The sequence below is a fragment of the Geotrypetes seraphini genome, chromosome 2 (genome assembly GCF_902459505.1).
Source record: "Geotrypetes seraphini chromosome 2, aGeoSer1.1, whole genome shotgun sequence".
NCBI classification, from domain to species: Eukaryota; Metazoa; Chordata; class Amphibia; order Gymnophiona; family Dermophiidae; genus Geotrypetes; species Geotrypetes seraphini.
Window position 1 is genome coordinate 100,660,903 of NC_047085.1, and position 20,985 is coordinate 100,681,887.

The 20,985-nt window shown below is 45.8% G+C and overlaps 1 protein-coding gene across 6 annotated transcripts in view; it reads left to right on the forward strand.

The window, feature by feature from the left end:
* Nucleotides 1–20,985, forward strand: part of NCOA2 (nuclear receptor coactivator 2) — a 410,025-nt gene that overhangs the window by 58,212 nt on the left and 330,828 nt on the right. For all 6 annotated transcript variants that reach the window (XR_004538319.1, XM_033933336.1, XM_033933340.1 and 3 more), the window contains exon 2: nt 19,222–19,356. The gene's annotated coding sequence lies outside the window, so the exon portion shown is untranslated. The remainder of the gene's footprint in view (nt 1–19,221; nt 19,357–20,985) is intronic.

The following is a 20,985-nucleotide window of genomic DNA, read 5'->3' on the forward strand; positions in this document are numbered from 1 at the left end:
ATCACCTCCGTCATTTCGGAGGGGGTGCCATTCACCACCACCCTTTGAAGCCTACCTCCAAGCCAGTTCCCAACCCATTGCGTCAATGTGTCACCTAATCCTATAGAACTCATCTTGCCCAGCAACCTGCGGTGTGGTACGCTATCGAATGCTTTGCTAAAGTCCAGGTACACGATGTCCAGGGACTCCCCAATATCCAGCTTCTCCGTCACCCAATCAAAGAAGCTGATCAGGTTGGATTGGCATGATCTCCCCTTAGTAAATCCATGTTGTCGGGGATCCCGTAGATTCTTTTCATCCAGGATTTTATCCAATTGGTGTTTGATTAGAGTTTCCATTAGTTTGCTCACTATCGATGTTAGACTCACTGGTCTGTAGTTTTCTGTCTCCATCTTTGAGCCTTTCTTGTGGAGTGGAATGACGTTAGCCGTCCTCCAGTCCAACGGGACGCTGCCTGTACTAAGGGAGAGGTTGAAGAGCGCGGACAGTGGCTCCGCCAAGACATCACTCAGTTCCCTAAGCACCCTGGGGTGCAGGTTGTCCGGCCCCATTGCTTTGTTAACCTTGAGCTTTGACAGCTCACCGTAGACACTGCTGGGCGTAAACTCAAAGTCACTAAAAGGGTCAACTGAGCCAACCCTTGTCTGTAGCTGAGGGCCAAGCCCCGGCGCTTCTCGGGTGAAGACTGAGCAGAAGTATTCATTTAATAGTTGGGCTTTTTCCGAATCCTTATCCACATAGTCTCCGTCTGGATTCCTAAGACTTACAATCCCGCCTGAGTTTTTTCTTCTGTCACTGATATACCTGAAGAAGGATTTATCTCCCTTCTGGATGTTCTTTGCCAGAGACTCTTCCATGTGGAATTTAGCCTCTCTGACTGCTGTTTTGACAGCTTTTGATTTGGTCAGGTAGTCTGCTCTAGAGTCCTGCTTCCCTGATTTTTTGTAAGAGATGAAAGCTTCTTTCTTCTCCTTGATGAGGTTTGAGATCTCTGCAGTAAACCACTGTGGCTTATTGTTCCTTCGCCGTTTACTTACTGATTTAACATAGCGGTTTGTTGCTTCTTGTATGGTGGCTTTCAAAGTCAACCTCCGACCGCCCCCCCAGCCGACCCGCGACCCCCCTGGCCGACCCCCACGACACCCCCAACCCCCTTCCCCGTACCTTTCTGTAGTTGGCCGGACAGACGGGAGCCAAACCCGCCTGTCCGGCAGGCAGCCAACGACGGAATGAGGCCGGATTGGCCCATCCGTCCCAAAGCTCCGCCTACTGGTGGGGCCTAAGGTGCCTGGGCCAATCAGAATAGGCCCGGGAGCCTTAGGTCCCTCCTGGGGGCAGGGCCTGAGGCACATGGTTGGGTTGGGCCCATGTGCCTCAGGCCCCGCCCCCAGGAGGGACCTAAGGCTCCCGGGCCTATTCTGATTGGCCCAGGCGCCTTAGGCCCTACCAGTAGGCGGAGCTTTGGGACGGATGGGCCAATCCGGCCTCATTCCGTCGTTGGCTGCCTGCCGGACAGGCGGGTTTGGCTCCCGTCTGTCCGGCCAACTACAGAAAGGTACGGGGAAGGGGGTTGGGGGTGTCGTGGGGGTCGGCCAGGGGGGTCGCGGGTCGGCTGGGGGGGCAGTCGGAGGTTCTTGGGGGGGGCGGTCGTTGGGGGGAGGGGGGGTTTGCGTCGAGGGCAGGAGGGCCTGGGATCCCTCCTGCCCGTAATGTAGTGCAGGGTGGGGTTAGGGGGTCGCCGTGGCCAGGAGGACTTGGGCTCCCTCCTGGCCCGATATTGTCGGGGAGTTGGGGAATCGGCGGGGCAAGAGGGCTTGGGCTCCTTTTTGCCCCGATCGTGTCGGGGAGTCGGGGGGGCAAGAGGGAGCCAGGCGGAGAGAGGGCAGTTAAGCGCAGTGCCTGCGCGGAAGGATGCAGCTCGGGCGACTTCGTTGTGTGAAACGAAGTTCGTTGTACGAATCAAGACATAAAGTTCGTTGTGCGCAGCGTGCGCTGTGCGAGGCGTCCGTTGTGTGAGGCACCACTGTATATATACACACACACACACACACATTACACAGGTACAGGCAATGGAGATTAAATGACTTGCCCAGGGTCAGAAAGGGCAGCCCTGAGATTTGATCCCACATTTTGGATGCAGAGGCAGCAGCTGTACCACTAGACCACATGTGTCAAAGACAAGGCCCATGGGCTGAATACGGCCGCCTGGCTGTTTTATGTGGTCCGCGGTTCAGGGTCGGCATTACAGGGGAGTAAACAGGACTTCACGATGTCGCCTTGCTTTCTATTTTGGGCCCTCATGTGATGTCAACAATAGCACTCGTGATCATCAGCTTGTGCATATCAGCAACACAACATAAACTACCCCAGCGATGCACTCCATTGCTGGCCAGTAATTTACACCGCCGGTGTGATTGTCAACTTGTGCATGCCGGCAGTGCAGCAGACATGAATTTAACTTTGCCGTCCCCAGCTGGGAAGCATTGCTGGGGCTGGCACAGTTAAATTCATGTCTGGTGCGCTACTGGCATGCACAAGTTGACACCACACCAGCGGTGTAAATTACTGGCCGGCACTGTTAAATTACTGCTGAAGAGAGGAGGAAGCCAGACCATAAGAGAAAAATGAGGCAGCGAGGGGGGGGGGGGGGCGCTGATTATAACTGTAGACTTGCCCTTTTGATTTCCAGCTCCACCTCCCTACTGGTCTGGCCCAGCAGTACAATGTGCGCAGGGATGGGGGAGCATGAGTACCTATCCTGCCTCCAGTAATATTCTGCACAGCTGCAGTGGTGAGGGAGAGACATGATAAAGGTAGGGGGAATGAGTTTATTTTCAATTTAGTGTTTGAATTGTGTCAATTTTGAGAGTTTTAATCTGCTATCTTTTGCACTGCTCAGGAAGAAATACATTTGTTTATTTTTCTCTGGGGTTGTACTGCATGCAGAGTCTTGAATCTTAGGGTTTCATTTTTATATATTAGTACTTTTAGTTTTTGGTCCTGTATTTGCATAGGGGTTATCTATGTTCTGGTAGGAATGAATGTTTGAGAAGCATAGTGTTTTGTGTAGTTTAATTTTGTGGTTAACCATTATGTTTTAATAAGATTATATTGTGTATTTTGTGGCCACCACTTTAGACTAGCACAGGCTGAGCAAAGATACAGGTGACTACAAACACAGTTCACTTTGCGTGTGACCCGACCTGGAGTCACCCTGCAGGCTGGACTGGAGTTAATATACAAAATACAAAAAAAAAAAACCTTAATCAGATGGTTGAAAACATCATTCAGCTTTACTATGGTTCAATATACAGGTCAGCAGTTCATCAGCAGTGATATCAATGTCAGTAGCCAAACGAGCAGTCCAAACAAAATGTCAAAAATAAGACGAAATAAAGTTCAACACAAACTCAGGCTGAAACTTCAGCTTCTCTCTGTCAGTTTCCAAAATTCTCTTAAGCCATTTGGGTAGCAGACCAAAACACAGTCCAGTGCACTGTTTAACAAGACTACAGTGCTTCAAACAAAATCAAGCCTCTGGCAGGTTTATGTCAAATGCCAGGAAAAAGGAGATAGCCCTAGGTTTTGCAATTTAAAGCCAAAAAAAAATAGCTTTACAAAATTCCCTCCCAGCTGGAAGCAAAACCTCTCCCCGCTTCTCCAAGCTTTCCACAATAATTCCAAGTTAGTGAATTAGAGCAAAACCAAAAACAATACTCAAACATTTCACTGGAAATCTCACTCACAGTTTGTGGCAACAAGCTAAGTCCACCTGCATTCTTTCAGGGTAATCAACTCCCACATCAGCACAGGCTTCTTCAAAATCCATAGGCTCTTCCCTGAGCCTGGACAAGTCCTCTGCTGGGTCAATCTCACTCCATTCCATAGGGACAGGACCATTGACCCTGTTTGGCTTGGGAAGCACCCTAGGGAGGCAAGGCACAAACTTCCTCCCTAACCTGTTGCCTTGTTTGAAAGCCACTGTTGGCTTTTCTACTCTTGGGGAGTGGCCTGACCTAGCAGTGTCAGCTGACGACCAGGGACCTCTAGAGCTCCCCTGGTGGTGATTCATATTATCTTCCTCACCTTCATCTTCCCAGATCCTGGACTTTCTTTGCCGGGTTTCTAGTTTAACCCTGGAGGTTTTTACTTTCTCTAGAGCTTTGGTCAGGCTTACATCTACTTGGTCACAGTGTATATATGAAAAATGAATGGACAAAATGGTGTTATAATTACCGTATTTTCACTCATATACCGCACACCCGTGTAAAACGCGCATACGGGTATAGCGCGCGTGAAACTGTAATTTATGTAAAGAAATTTTTATATACCGCCCATGCCGCCCCGATTCTCCCGTCGCCACCCGACTCCTTTCGCCTGCCCCGACTCTCCTTTCGCCCGCCCCGACTCTCCTCTCCCCCTTGAAGTCCTGTCCCCACCCTGAAAGCCTGATGCCCCCCCCGCAGGACCGCTCGCACCCCCACCCCGAAGGACCGCTCGCACCCGCACCCCCACCCCAAAGGACCGCTCGCACCCCCACAGCCTCCCCCCCCCATCATGGAGAAGCTCCTACCGTTGTCCTGCTGCTTCCTCTGCCGGCGGTCCCGCCCCTTCTGTGAGCCCTGCGTCTGCGCTGCTTCCTCTTCCGGCGGTCCCGCCCTTTCTCTGACGTCATCTGACCACATCTAGAAGAAGCAGAAGGATCCACATAACCAGCTGTATGCTGGAGATACTAGGGTTCTTCATAAACTACTCAGTGTTCCAATTGAGCCTGACAGTGCAATTAGAATTTGGAGTTCTGCTAGACACAAGTTTCAAGTTTATTAAAATTTTAATAAAATACAAATCAAGAATTCTAAGCATTTTACAATTTGTATTAAAAAGGGGGCGCCATAAGTAGACTTGTATCAAAACTAAGAATAAGAAAACATGTAATGCCAATTTTTTTAATAGGTTCCAGAACAGATCCAGGAAATTATAGATCGGTAAGTCTGATGGTGCTAGGCAAAATGGTAGAGACTATTATAAAGAACAAAATTACAGAGCATATACATAAGCATGGATTAATGAAACAACGTCAACATGGATTTAGTTAAGGGAAATCTTGCTTCAATAATCTACTATATTTCAATAAAGAGGCGAATATGAAAGTGTGGATAAGGGTGAGCCAGTAGATATTGTGTGTCTGGTTTTTCAAAAGGCATTTGACAAATTACCTCATGAAAGACTTCAGAGGAAATTAGAAAGTCATGGGTTAGAAGATAATGTCCTATTATGGATTCCGAACCGGATGAAAGACAGAAAACAGAATACTGTATTTTTCATTCTATAAGATGCACCTGACCATAAGATGCACTTAGTGTAGAGGAGGAAAATCCAAGAAAAAAAAAATTCTGAACCAAATGGTGTAACCTGTACCCCTTCTGGTGGTCTAGTGGTAGGCCCGGACAGGACAGGTCTAGTGGCAGGCAGACAAGACAGTTACCCCCCCCCCCCCCTTTTTGTTTTTAAATTCCGGCAGTCATGGTATAATGCTAGATTAGGTCTTCTGAAGAACCAATTACAAAAATGGGAATGAATCAGAAGAAAGATAAAAGCTGAGTCTGATCTCCAATGTTATAAACTTAAATTAAGAGACTAAAACTACCACTTATGGAAAGCCAAGGCACAATACTTTTCAAACTGTATAAAGAGAGCCCCAAACTTAAAAGGAATTCTTCAGCATTTTTCATGAATTATCCACGATTCCAAACACAGTTGTGTCATAAGGACACCAACCCTTCCTGAGCCTTAGCCATTTGCCACGTAGGTGGTTGGAGCGATGGACTCACCCTCCACTAAGGAAAAGCTGGAGCCGGTGTCACCGCCCTGAAGGAATGGGCATGTGCGGCGTGCTCGTTGTCATGGTTCGTTTTGCGTAAACTCAGCACTGGACTGCAGGAATTTAAAAAAAGGTACCAGGGGGGGGAGGGTATATTCGCTCGATAAGACACACCTACATTTCCACCCACTTTTTTTGGGGAAAAAGTGCTTCTTATGGAGCAGAAAATATGGTAAGTTTAAATGGACAGTATTCTCAATGGAGAATAGTGGGGTTCTTCAGGGGACTGTGCTGGGTCCGCTGCTATTTAATGTATTTATCAATAATCTAGAGATGGGACTAACTAGTGAGATAATTAAATTTCCAGTGCAATAGGCGAGACATTCTAGACAACAGGGTTATTTCCCTATATTTGCACTCAGTTTGTTCATGTCCCTTTGTAGTTCTTTACATTCCTCAACAGTTCTAACCCTGCTGGAGAGTTTTGTGTCGTCCGCAAATTTTTTCACTTCGCACTTCGTCCCTACTTCCAGGTCATTAATGAATATATTGAACAGCAGTAGTCCCAGCACTGACCCTGCTGGACACCGCTCGTAACTGCTTCCCATTCAGAGTAGTGTCCCTTTACTCCTACCCTCTGCTTCCTGTCCGCCAGCCAATTACAGATCCATCTGTGCACGTCCCCTTCCACTCCGTGGTTCCACAGTTTTCTTAGCAGGCGCTCATGGGGTACCTTGTCAAAGGCTTTTTGGAAGTCCAGATATATGATGTCTTTGGGGTCACCTTTGTCCAATTGTTCATTTATCCCCTCGAAGAAGTGTAGTAGGTTCGTTTGGCAAGATCTTCCTTTACAGAAACCATGCTGGCTGATTCTCATCAAATGATTCGGCCATCTTCCCTGGAACTGAGGTTAAGCTCACTGGTCTGTAGTTCCCCGGGTCACCTCTGGATCCCTTTTTGAAGATAGGTGTAACATTCGCTATCCTCCAGTCCTCCGGGATTACCCCTGTTTTCAAGGATAGGTTGCAAATCTTCTGTAGTAACTCCGCTATTTCGTCTTTGAGCTCTTTCAGTATTCTCGGAAGGATTCCATCTGGTCCCGGCGATTTGTCAGTTTTTAATCTATCTATCTGTTTGAGTACTTCTTGGAGGCTCACCTCTATTGTTAATAATTTTTCCTCTTGATCCCCCTTGAAGGTTTTTTCCGGATTTGGCACGTTAGATGTGTCCTCTTTCGTGAAGACTGATGAGAAGAACGTGTTTAGTCTGTCTGCCACCTCCTTTACCACTCCTTTCTTGCCTCCCTCATCCAGGGGTCCCATTTCCTCCCTCGCTGGTTGTTTTCCTTTCACATATCAAAAGAATGGTTTAAAATTCCGTGCCTCCTTGGCAAGTCTCTCCTCATACTCTTTTTTTCGCTGTTCTGACCACGCGGTGACATTCTTTTTGATGTTTCCTGTGCTCTTTCCAGTTTTCCTCAGTTTTATCCTTTTTCCACTTCTTGAATGATTTTTTCTTGTCTTCTATCACCTTCTTAACTTCATTGGTTATCCATGCCGGGTCTTTTGTTTGATTCTTTTTGTTCCCTTTTCTAAATCTGAGTATATACAGGTTTTGCACATCGTTTACCATGTCCTTGAATAAGGTCCAGGCTTGCTCCACCGTTTGTGTTTTCCTGGAGCTGTTCTTGAGTATTCTCTTTACCATTTGCTTCATGGCATCATAGTTCCCTTTCTTGAAGTTGAACATTGTTGCAATGGTTCTCCTGCCCTTTGGCATTTCTATTTCCACTTTGAATCGTATCATGTTGTGATCACTGTTTCCCAATGGTCCTACTTCTTCCACTTCTTGGGTAGGTCCTTCCAGCCTGCTGAGGATTAAATCCAGTATAGCTGCCCCTCTTGTTGGTTCCTTGACAAGCTGCTCCAAGAAGCAGTCCCGTACAGCCTCCAGGAACTCCTTTTCCTTGGAACATTTTGAAGCTCCATGGCTCCAGTCTATCCCGGGATAGTTGAAATCTCCCATAATTATGGCAGTTGCTTTTTTACATTCTCGCCTCAATTCGGCCCTCAGTTTTTCATCCATTGCCTCTTGTTTGTCCAGGTGGGCGGTAGTACAGTCCCATCTTTATCTCGGTTCCCTTTCTTCCTAGTATTTTAACCCATATTGATTCAGGTTGGTCATTTCCAACTGCTACGTCCACTCTGGTCGAGTGAATGGTATCCTTTATATAAAGTGCTACTCCTCCCCCTTTCTGATGCGTCCTGTCTCTTCGGTAGAGCTTGTACCCTGGCAGTACTATGTCCCATTTGTTTGCTTTGTTCCACCACGTTTCCGTGATTGCTATGACGTCTAGGCTCTCATCTTTGGCCATGATTTCTAGTTCGCCCATTTTGTTCTTCAGGCTTCTTGCGTTAGTGTACAACAATTTAAGTCTTGATAGTTTTGTTTTTTTGTTACTTTCCCTTGCAGTTTGTTGTCCTTGCCGTCCCCTTCCTGACCTACAGACTCCTGTTCATTGTCACTTATGTTATCCCCTGTAGATTAGATCTGTAGAGGAATGTAAAGAACTTCAAGGGGACCTGAACAAACTGAGTGAGTGGACAAATAAATGGCAGATGAGCTTCAATGTAGAGAAATGTAAAGTTATGCACATAGGGAAAGGGAACCCGATGTACAACTACACAATGGGGGGGGGGGGGGTTGTTCTGGGGGAAGGCAACCTAGAAAAGGACTTGGGGGTTTTGGTAGATAGAACAATGAAACCGGCGGCACAGTGCGCAGCGGCCTCAAAAAAGGCAAACAGAATGTTGGGCATTATCAAAAAAGGTATCACTACCAGAACCAAAGAAGTTATTCTCCCGCTGTATAGGGCGATGGTGCGACCGCATCTGGAGTACTGCGTCCAGTACTGGTCGCCGTACCTTAAGAAGGATATGGCGATTCTCGAGAGGGTCCAGAGAAGAGCGACAAAAATGATAAAGAGCATGGAAAACCTCTCATATGCTGAGAGGCTGGAGAAGCTGGGGCTCTTTTCCCTGGAAAAGCGGAGACTTAGAGGGGATATGATAGAAACTCATAAGATCATGAAGGGTATAGTGAAGGTAGAGAGGGACAGATTCTTCAGACTAGCAGGGGCAACAAAAACTAGAGGGCACTCAAAAAAATTGAAGGGAGATAGGTTCAGAACAAATGCTAGGAAGTTCTTCTTCACGCAGAAGGTGGTGAACACCTGGAATACGCTTCCAGAGGAGGTGGTAGAGCAGAGTACGACCTTGGGGTTCAAAAGGGAATTGGACGAGTTCATGAAGGAAAAGGGGATCCAGGGGTACAATTAAAGGGTTACTATACAGTACAGAAGGCTGTAAAGTAATAGAGTAGTAGAGTAATAGATCACTACAGGTCATTGACCTGAGGGGCCACCGCGGGAGCGGACTGCTGGGCGTGATGGACCCATGGTCTGACTCAGCAGAGGCAATGCTTATGTGCTTATGTGCCTTGTGATACGTTCTTATTTTCCTCCTTTTGTTCCTTCCCTTCCTCTTGTTTCTTTTCGTCCTCCCCTTGTAGTAGACTCCTCTTAACCTTCTCATGATTCGTCTGGTTCTGTTGGTATTTCATCACCTGTTTTGTGTCTTTGGTGTCTTCCCAGCACTTTCCCCACCCAGTATCCTTTTGGGATACTGTCTTCCGAATCATCGACGCCTGGTCGACTGACTGCTTTCCTCTTCTTCTTAGTTTAAAGCTTGTTCTATTCCTCTCCTGACGTTGTTTGCTAGTAGTCTAGTTCCCGCCTTGCTCAGGTGTAGTCCATATTTCCTGAAGAGCTTGTTCTTGCCCCAAAATGTTGTCCAGTTCCTCACTAAGTGAAAACCCTCCTCTTCGCACCATTTCCTCATCCACGCATTAATTGATTGTAGTTCTGTCTGCCTCCTCACATCAGCTCTCGGTACTGGTAGGATCTCTGAGAACACTATCCTCTGTGTCCTCATCTTCAGCTTCCTTCCCAAGATCTTGAACTGTTCGGTGAGTGCATTTCTGTTGTAGTCTCTCTTGGAGACATCGTTTGTCCCGACGTGGACTAACACTGCCATCTCCTCCATCTCTGCTCCTTCCAGGATCCTATCAATTCTGTCGGCAATGTCCTTAGTTCTTGCTCCTGGGAGACAGGTCACCAGCCTATCCTCTCTCCCTCCTGCTATGTGACTGTCCACCTGTCTTAGGATCGAGTCTCCCACCAGGACTGCAGATTTCCCCTTTTTCAGCCTCCGCTGTGGTCGCAGATCAGTGTCCATGGTGCTTTTAATTACTTCTCCCTCAAAGCGCTGGTAGGATCTTGCCTCTTCTTCTTGCGAGTTCCCTCCATGGAATCCTTCTGCCTTGGTGTCAGATGGTTCTTGTCCTCCGTTTAGTGCATCCTCCTCGTTCCTGTGCTGCTCGTGTTCCTGTTCTTCCACTCTTCTGTAGGCTTCCTCGATGAACTACTCGAGTTCCCTGATCTGTTCCTCGATGCACCTCTCTCGTAGGGTATTCGGATGTCTGGAAAGGGTCTTCTGAGGTGTAGCGTCCCTCCAGTTCCCGGATCCTGTGCTTCAGATGGCTGACTTAATTCTTCAAGCTCTTCAGTTCTGACATCGTCCGCACACATACAACTGTCTCCCCGAGGGGAGGTAGTCGTACATGTGGCAGCCCATGCAGTACACTGGGAAGCTCAACCCTTGGGCTCCTGCAGCTTCCATTTTGTCCGCCTTTTAGAAATTCCTGTACTCCTTGCTTGTGTGTTCCCTCCTGTTCCTGGCTTTTCCTAGTCCTCTTCGTCTTCTGCTTCCTTCTGCTTGTGTGTCGTGTTGTCCTCCTCTTCCTAGCTCTCTGTGCTTGCCAGTACCTTCTGCTTGTGTATTTGTGTGCTTCTTCTCTTGAGTTTACCTTTCCTTAACCCTCTTCCATTACTTAGTGCTTGTATTCTCTCTGCCTGTGTGTGTTCTCTTTTTTTTGCCTGTGTGTGATCTCTCTGCTGCTGCCCTTCTGCTGAGGTGTGTGTATGCTTCTTCTTGGGCCTACCCTTTTCCTATCTTCGGTAACTGCTACTTTCCTTCTGTGCCTCCTGTGCCTGCCGCTCCTCTTTGCTCTTGTTTGGGTGCTGTCCCCCCTGGGCTTACCTGGTTTTTGTCTTCTTGGACGTAGTGGCCCGGCCCTTCTTAAGGCTCTTCACAAAGGCGCTCTCGCTAAGGCGAGCGCCTTTGCCGCTCACCTTCGCCGCGTGCCGAACGGCTGCGTGCCGTTGGCTCCCCCCCTTTTAAGGGGGAGTCCGGGCGCTGACGCCGCTGGTGACGCGGTGCAGGTGGGCATAGCTAACTTGCCACTGCCCGCTACTCACTGCTGCCAGCCCGGCTCCTTCCCTCTTTCTTCCTGCTGCCTCTTGCTCTCCTGGCTACTGCTCCTCTTACCTCACCCCTTCCTTCCTCAAACTGCTTCCGCCGCCTTCTCCAACTACCACGCTGCTGCTTGGCCTGCTTGCCGCGGCTCCCTCCTTTTAAGGGGGAGTCTGGGCGCTGACACCGATGGTGACGCGGTGCGGGTGGGGGGAGCTAACTCTCGCCGCTGCCCACTCCTCGTCTCCGCCGGCCCAGCTCCTTCCCTCTTTCTTCCTGCTGCCTCTTGCTCTCCTGGCTACTGCTCCTCTTACCTCACCCCTTCCTTCCTCAAACTGCTTCCGCCGCCTTCTCCAACTACCACGCTGCTGCTTGGCCTGCTTGCCGCGGCTCCCTCCTTTTAAGGGGGAGTCTGGGCGCTGACACCGATGGTGACGCGGTGCGGGTGGGCGGAGCTAACTCTCGCCGCTGCCCACTCCTCGTCTCCGCCGGCCCAGCTCCTTCCCTCTTTCTTCCTGCTGCCTCTTGCTCTCCTGGCTACTGCTCCTCTTACCTCACCCCTTCCTTCCTCAAACCGCTTCCGCTGCCTTCTCCAATTACCATGCGGCTGCTTGGCCTGCTCGCCGCGATTACTTTGCAAGGAGGATAAGCGAACTTCAGGCTCTGGTCCACTACCCTCCCTACACCAGGGTTTTTCCGCCAACAGTATTACTTTTCATTCAGCCAATATTTTTACCAAAAGTAGTGTCTTTTCATCTCAACCAAGACGTTGCTCTTCCGGTTTTTTATCTTAAGCCACATACTTCTTTAGCAGAAGAAACTCTTTAAGAATATAAGAATTGCTACTGCTGGGTCAGACCAGTGGTCCATCATGCCCAGCAGTCCGCTCACACGGTGGCCCTCTGGTCAAAGACCAGTACCTTAACTGAAACTAGCCCTATCAGTGTACGTTGTTTTCAGCAGGAACTTGTCTAACTTTGTCTTGAATCCTTGGAGGGTGTTTTCTTCTATGACAGACTCCGGAAGAGTGTACCAGTTTTCTACCACTCTGGGTGAAGAAGATCTTCCTTACGTTTGTTCAGAATCTATCCCCTTTCAACTTTAGAGAGTGCCCTCTCGTTCTCCCTACCTTAGAGAGGGTGAACAACCTGTCCTTATCTACTAAGTCTATCCCCTTCAGTACCTTGAATGTTTCGATCATGTCTCCTTTCAATCTCCTCTGTTCGAGGGAGAAGAGGCCCAGTTTCTCTAATCTTTCGCAGCTCCTCCAACCCCTTAATCATCTTAGTCGCTCTTCTCTGGACCTTTTCGAGTAGTACCGTGTTCTTCTTCATGTATGGCGACCAGTGCTGTACGCAGTACTCCAGGTGAGGGCGCACCATGGCCCAGTACAGCGGCATGATAGATCTTCTCCAATCTGTTCGTGATCCCCTTCTTTATCATTCCTAGCATTCTGTTCGCCCTTTTCTCCGCCGCCGCACATTGCGCAGACGGCTTCATCGACTTGTCAATCGGAACTCCTAAGTCCCTTTCCTGGGAGGTCTCTCCAAGTACTGCCCCGGACATCCTGCATTTGTGCATGAGATTTTTGTTACCGACATGCATCACTTTACAGTTGTCTACGTTGAACCTCATCTGCCATGTCGATGCCCATTCCTCTAGTCTGATTATGTCATGTTGCATCTTCACAATCCCCCATTACTCTGAATAACTTCGTATCATCCGCAAATTTAATCACCTCGCTCGTTGTACCTATGTCCTTTATAAAGATGTTGAAGAGCAAGGGTCCAAGCGCCGAGCCCTGTGGCACCCTACTGGTGACGCTCTTCCATTCCAAGTATTGTCCATTTACCCCCACTCTCTGTTTCCTATGCTTCAGCCAGTTTTTAATCCATGTAAGTATTTCACCCTTGATTCCATGGCTCGCAATTTTCCAAAGTAGTCGTTTATGCAGAACCTTGTCAAACGTCTTCTGAAAGTCCAGATATACAATGTCGACCGGGTTGCCCTTGTCTATTTGCCTATTCACTCCCTCGAAGTGCAACAAGTTTGTGAAACAAGATCTGCCTTTGCTGAAATCGTGCTGGCTGGTCCTCATCAGACTGTGACCAGTGATGCGGTCCTTCATCGGCGCCTGCCTCCACCATCTTTCCCGGTACCAAGGTCAGACTCACTGGTCTGTAGTTTCCCGGGTCTCACCTCAAACCTTTTTTGAAGATCGGCGTAAAATTTGCCACCTTCCAGTTCTCCGGAATCTTTCCCGTTCTGATCAACAGATTGGCTATTAGTTGAAGCAGTTCAGCTATGGTCCCTTTCAGTTCCTTGATGACCCGCGGATGGATGCCATCTGGTCCCGAGGATTTATACTGTAGATTGTAGAAGAACCCTCTTGTATTATCTCAATGCACAAAATCACATATATATGCTTCACAGCTTTTCCTTTCCTCTCATCAACCAACTTTGTGATTACCTGCATCCAAAGAAACCTTATCCACATGGATAGCAGACTGCATAACTTTTTGTTACCAATAGGCTAATCATTCTTCACCAACAAAGATGGACACTGTTTCAATTTGAGCTATGGCCTCTTCCACAGTGCATATTAAAGGAGTTCTGGACATCTGCAAAGCAGCCTCATGGTCTACTCACACCTTTATACAGTACTACTGTCTGGATACTATATCCCATTCTTCAAAATTTATATTCTTAGAATTTACCTCCTTCTACTGCCTCAGGTTGATAAAAAAATAAATCCACACGATTGGCAACCCTCTGTTAGAGTCTCACCAACTGTCTTGTGTTATCCTGTTCTACTGAGAAAGTGGCTGCTTACCTGTAACAGTGTTCTCTGTGGACTGCAGGATAATGCAGACTTACTTTCTCGCCCATCTTCTCCACAAAGAAGGGAAGAAAACAGCAGAAACAGATCACTCTCATCTCTATGTACAACATCCTGCAATTCTGTGCAGGGTACCATAAAACGTACACAATAGCATAGAAATGTAGTAAACTTGAATGTTCCATACAGTCTGCCCAATAGTTATATACATTATAAATTCATGATAATGTCTTATTTGATATTTCTGGGCCATAGACTGTAAAGTCCACTTGGTACTGTCCTAGGTTCTAACTGCTGGAGTTGTTGTCCAAGCTCAATCCACCATTCTAGGATTTAAGGGTAAGTTAGATGTACATCTCCTTATGAGTGGCATGAAGTGACATGGGTAGGGGTAGGCTAGATGCACTTCTCTTTACGAGAAGCTTGGAGCGATATGGGGACCAAAACTATGCCAGGGTACACCTGGCGGGGCCTCCGCGTGTGCGGATCGCCGGACTTGATGGACCTAGGGTCTGTTCCGGAGATGGCGCTTCTTATGATCTTATGTTCTTATGTTCACGTCAGCCTATCCAACCATACTGTTATTTGCAGGATACCTACTGTAAATTGGACTCAGGGAAATTTTCTAAATATGTGGAAAACGATCAGTAATCAAATTTTAAATGAAATAGCTCCATTGAAGATATGTAAAAGAAAACAAAGACCTCAAAATGAATGGTATGATGCAGAATTATTGATTTTTAAGCAGAAATTAAGAAAATTAGAAACAGGTTAAAAACAGGTAATGAGAAAGACAAAGAAAATTGGAGATGTAATTTAAAAATTTATAAGAATCTTATTAAAGATAAACGCACCAATCATTGTGCACAAAAAATAGGCACAATCAAGATAAACAGTAGAGAACTATTTAAATTAGTGAACACGTTAACCGATACTGCTTCTGTAAAGCAATCAAGCAATGAAAAATCTCTATCTGCTGACAAATTAGCAGAATTTTTTAATAATAAAATTTGTACTTTAAGTGCTACTTTACAATCTACTAATGATCTTCCCTATTGTCAACCGGTGCAGCTGAGAGAAGGTGTAAGGGCTGACATGTACTGGAATGAATTTGACATCCCAGATTGGCAACAATATGTTAAGTTGTACAACAAATATGTAAAGTCAAGCTGTTTATTAGATACAGGTTCTCCGGCAATTATGAAAAAGGCCCCAATTACTTTTAAGGAAGATTTTTTCAAATGGATTAGTTATTCTTTGATTAATGGGCTATTTCCAAATGAGTTGGGTCACATTTTGGTTACTCCGATCATAAAGAAACTATATATTAAAACAAATTATAAACCCATTGCAAGTATACCTTTGTTCTGTAAAATATAGTAACATAGTAGATGACAGCAGATAAAGACCCGAATTGTCCATCCAGTCTTCCCAACCTGATTCAATTTAAATTTTTTCTTCTTAGCTATTTCTGGGCAAGAATCCAAAGTTCTACCTGGTACTGTTCTTGGGTTCCAACTAGTGCTGCCCAATTCGCAATTTGAATTGATTCTCCGATTCACTTTGGGTGAATCGATTTGAATCAGTTTGTTATTGAAGAAAATCGGACTTACCAATTCGTTGGCCCCCTTGCTAAAGACCCGTTCGGGCTTTCTCTCTGCCATCGGAGTTCTTGCTTCTGATGTAACTTCCGGTTTTGCAAAACCGGAAGTTACATCGAAGCAAGGACTCTGGTGGCAGAGGGAAAGCCCAAATGGGTCTCTAGTGCAGATCGGCAGCAGCAAAGCTCTTTCCTCTCCTCCCTGGCCAGGCAAAAGCAGTGGTAGCGAATGCAATTCACTACCCTGCTGCTACTCCGGGCATCTTCTCTCCATTTGGCCGCCCAAGCGGAAACAGGAAGTTTTCACTGAGGGCGGGCCGCAGTGGAGAGAAGATGCAAGGAGTGCTGGCAGGAGTGGCTCGCTACCGCCACCAGCAGACCTGTTCCCAGATGCATCCCTCCTGCAGGACTCTCTTTGGAAAAGGTGCAGGGGTGTGGTGGTGGTGGGGTCTTAGGAGTGCCAGGGGGTCTACAGGTTTTTGGGAGGTCTACTGATATAGGGGGATCTGGAGAGGAGGTGTTAGGTTGGGGGGATTGGAAAGTTCCAGTGGGGTGGTGGCAGGAGAATGGCACACTGGCTAACCCTAACGAGGAAATGTCCTTGTCCCAGCCACTCCGATGGGTCTCACATTTATGTGCCTTAGAGAGATAGTGTAAAGCCTTTTTCTTTTCTGACTAAAATCTTTAATAATTGTGCTACACCACAATAAATATTTTGTGTATCATAAAAAAAAATAAAGAAGATAGATGGAGAGAGAGGGGAGATGGGGAGTTGGTGGACTGGAGGAGAGATGGGGAGAAATGAACTTGGAGGGGGGAATATAGATGGTGGAGGGGGAAATGGACTTGCGGGAGATCATGGAGAGGTGAGATGGGGGGAAGGATAGAAGAAATAAGGATCTAAAAACAGGAGAGGGATTTAGGGAGGGAAGGAACAGAAAGGAAGAGAAGTTGGACACAAGAGATGGTGTGGGGGATAGAAATACTGGATAGGAGGGTAGTTAGAAAGAGAAAGGGAGAGCTGGTGTGGAAGGAGGGAGAGATGCTGGATGACAGGGTAGTTGAGAAAAGGAGAGATGGTGGATCTGGGCAAGAGACACTGGCAAGCAAGTTATCAGAAGACATTTATTGCCGAGCCTGAGACCAACATGATTTGAAAAATGACCAGACAATAAAAGGTAAAAAAAATTATTTTATGTTTTGTGATTATAATGTGTCATATTTGAAATTTGTATCCTGCCAGAGCTGAGCTTGGATTTAACAGAGAGAGGAAAAGTCTTTTTTGTTTGTTTATTTTGTTTACACCATAGCACCAGTGTGGGTAGGATAGGGCAAAGAGGGTGAAGAGGCTATAAAATAAACTCACCAGGATGTTTGGAAAAAACCCCCAATTGTGCGGGAAAATCAAATCGAAAAATCAATTCAATAGGCTGAATTGAATTGAATTGAAATATTTTTTCCTGAATCGGGCAGCATTAGTTCCAACTTCCAAAATCTCTGTCAAAACCTACTCCAGCCCATATACACCCTCCCAGCCATTGAAGCCCTCTCCAGCCCATTCTCCCCCAAATGGCCATATACAGACATACACCGTGCAAGTCTGCCTAGTACTAGCCTTAGTTAAATATTTAATATTATTTTCTGATTCTAGATCCTCTGTGTTCATCCCATGCTTCTTTGAACTCAGTCACTGTTTTCCTCTCCACCACCTCTCTCGGGAGCGCATTCCAGGCATCCACCACCCTCTCCGTAAAATAGAATTCCCTAACATTGCTCTTGAATCTACCACCCCTCAACTTCAAATTATGTCCTCTGCTTTTACTATTTTCCTTTCTCTGGAAAAGATTTTGTTCTACGTTAATACCATTCAAGTATTTGAACGTCTGAATTATATCGATATTATGGAAATTCAGAACCATCAGAAAATATTTTGATGCAGTATCATTCCGCGTATTGGTTCAATCTTCCATTTTAAGCATGCTTGACTATTGTAACATCATTTATTTGGGAACCTACAAAAAAACCCTTCAAAGACTCAGAGTTATTCAAAATTCGGCAGTTTGACTGATTTTTGGTTTTAAAAAAATGGGAACACATAAGTCCCTATTATCAAAAACTTCACTGGCTGCCCCTGGAAGCAAGAGTTTTGTTCAAATTTTTCTGTATTTGCTTTAAATTAATATTTGGTCTGGCCCCTATGTACTTGGTCCTTGGTCTCTCAGTTTAATTTGGATAGCTCTATTAGGCCCACACATAGAATTCATATGTTCACCTACCTGCCGTTATAAAAGATTCCTGGACAGAACTCTCGCTTTCCAGGCAGGTAAATGGAACGATTGACTGGGTAACATTATCATGCATTCCTCATCCTATTTTAGTTTTAGAAAATCTGTAAAAATGAAATTGTTCAATCGATTTGTAACCTAAAAATTCTATACTTTTTACTTCTGTTCTGTATGCATGTATCTGACGACTCTATATTGTGACTATTTCTCTGATTGTCCAGCATCTCTTGTTGTAAACCGCCTCAAACTATTATGGCTTTGGCGGTATATAGAGAAACTGATTAACAGGTGGTCCAATTGGCTGGCACGCTTCCTGCAGTTTGCTCTATCTCCCAGCAGGTGATGGTTGCTATTAAACTAGCTCCTGGATTCTGGCTGTGACTGGATAGTTATTTTCTCCTGTTGCGTTTTTTCTTCAGTGAGATGGCAATTTTATTTCTCCTGTTGAGATTTCTCTTCAGTGAGACAGGGGTGTCCGGCTGAACGGTGCCGGTTTTAGTGGTTACACCTGGGCCCCCCCCAGGTCCCTGCCTCCAATGATAAAGGGTCTGACTGGGTCTCGATTTTTCTTCTTTCCCTTCACTGTAAAAAAAAAAAAAAAAAGAGACAAATCACATATCATAACATATATCAATATGAGTTCCCCATGAGATTGCTATATTTTGGAGTATTTAGGGTAATGAGTGCCACTTTGTGATGTATGCTCACTTGATGCAGCTGCAGTGGTTGATAGGGAATGGGTGCATTTCAAAAAGTACCTTCTACTACTTTGGCAGATGCATACTGAATCTTTCTAGAAAACATTACCAGCTAATACTAGTGAGGTCACTGGTAAAACATTTTTTTTTCTACCTCCATTTTCTAGAAGGAGGGGATAGCAGCCACTTGGCACCAATACATTGTAACCCTGTAGACACCATTGTAGCCCAAGAAGGGAGACAGGTAGTATGGATGCTGGGAGGGTTGCTGGAGGAGAGGGGAGGGGAAATGAGTCTGATAGTACCTTGTAATGGTGTTTCTGTCACCTGTTTACACAATGTGTGGGACAATGCGCTTATAGGTATCCACCTCCCCCCCCCAGTTTAAATGCAGGCTTGGTTTCTGTGCTTTCTTCAATTTAAGGACTGAGCTGTTGGAGTGGAGCTCCTTGAAGAGGTGTGGGGGGTATGTTAGGGGCTGAGGACACATAATGACACTATGGCACTAGCATTAACTGTGCCTTGGGGCATTGTCAACTAAAACTGTTAGTGTCTTCATGAGTGTGATAGAGAAAGAATAACTAGAATACATTTTTCTCTCGCCAGGTCTTGCTGAATATCTTCACATGGTGACTTCATATAACATCTAGACCACATCTTGGCAAGGCAACTACTACTAGCGAAGTATGAAAAGAAGCAAAAAGAAATTTTTACTGGCTGCACGTCATCCTGGATAAAAAGGTACCCAAATTTATCTTCAGCCCTAGGACTAATGATAGTGGTGGTGGTAGTGCAGAATCTCTAGGTGGTTAGAATCCCTGATGCAGTTTTTGACCATGGTGAGAGAATCTATTTGACTCCTCTAGCAAGAGACAATCAAATAATAGATGCATGAACTCTTGAAGTTAAAAAAATTATCATGTTGTACTATTTTCTTATGAGCAGGCCAACAGATGAGCACTTCATTTTCTAAAAAAGAACAGTCAAACAAAGAAAGGCAAGGGTGGTGTCTGTTCAACCAGTGATAAAGATCTTTATTAAGCAAATAATAGTCCCAACAAGGATCCCTGTTTCGGCGTATGGAGATGCCTTCCTCAGGGGACACTAATAAAAAATAAGCAGTACAAATTAAAACATTAAAGCATTCTAACATTTAAAAACATGTATATAGAAAACAAATGCACTTTCATAAAAAAGCATATCTGCACAGTCTATATAACAGTCTATAAAATGGAGATTGAAAGGCTGATGTCAAAATGTATGATAATGTAAAAGGAGCATATAATACATATAAAAGAACATTGTGAAAACATAGAGCATAACAACAAAGAAAAAGACCCAATGATCCACAGTGAAAACAATCCACCAATGAAAACAAAAAACTGTGGATACAGGTGTTCTGGAGATAATTTATTATACACAGACATATAAAAAAATGAAAATTCAATGAAAAAAGTACAATGATAAAAAATACAGCGGTAAAAATCCAATCGGACCCTATACGGTCCGTGTTTCGGCGAACACGCCTTCCTCAGGGGTCCAATTGTTTGCAAACTCACATATAAAGAATTGGACTGAAAACATGTGAGCAAAGAACACCGCAGGCAAGCAGAAGAAGCAAAAAAAACGCTTAGCTGCCACTACAATCAGGCACTTCATGAAGACTCTGGGAGAAGATGCCAGGCAGATGGGAAGAACTTTGTACTGTTAGTGATGATGACTGATTTGAAAGCGAAGGTATTTTCTGGAAGCCGGATGAATTGGTATATGCGTGTAGGCTTCCTTGAGGTCCAGAAAGCGTAGCCATTCGTTCTGAGCCAATAGGGGATAAAGGAGGGCGAGAGAGAGCATTCAAAACTTCTCTTTGACAAGATATTTGTTGAGAGCTCGGAGATCCAGAATGGGTCTCAGCCCTCCCATCTTTTTGGGGACCCCCTGGTTTTGTTGAGCGAGAGGAACTTCCTCAATGGCATTGAGGAGGAGGAGAGATTGAGCCTCCTGGAGTAGTAGAGAGGACTGCGTCAGATTTAAAGCAGTCCTCCGATCCAAGGGTCTTCAGGTGTTTCCTTATCTGGATGACTGGTTGATCAAGGTTTCATCGCCTCAGGAGGTGACCCTGGCGAAGACTCAACATTTCTGTCCTTCAAACCTTGTGCTTCAAAATCAATTTCCCAAAGTCCAACCTCCAACCGACTCAACGTCTTCAGTTCATCTGAGCTATTCTGGATACTATTCTCATGAGGGTGTTTCTGCCTCCATATTGCCTAGCTGCCTTGCTTCATCTCTGTCAACAGATGTTTCAGCTACAAACAATCTCTGCAAGATGCATGATGGTTCTCCTGGGCCACATGGCCTCCACGGTTCATGTCA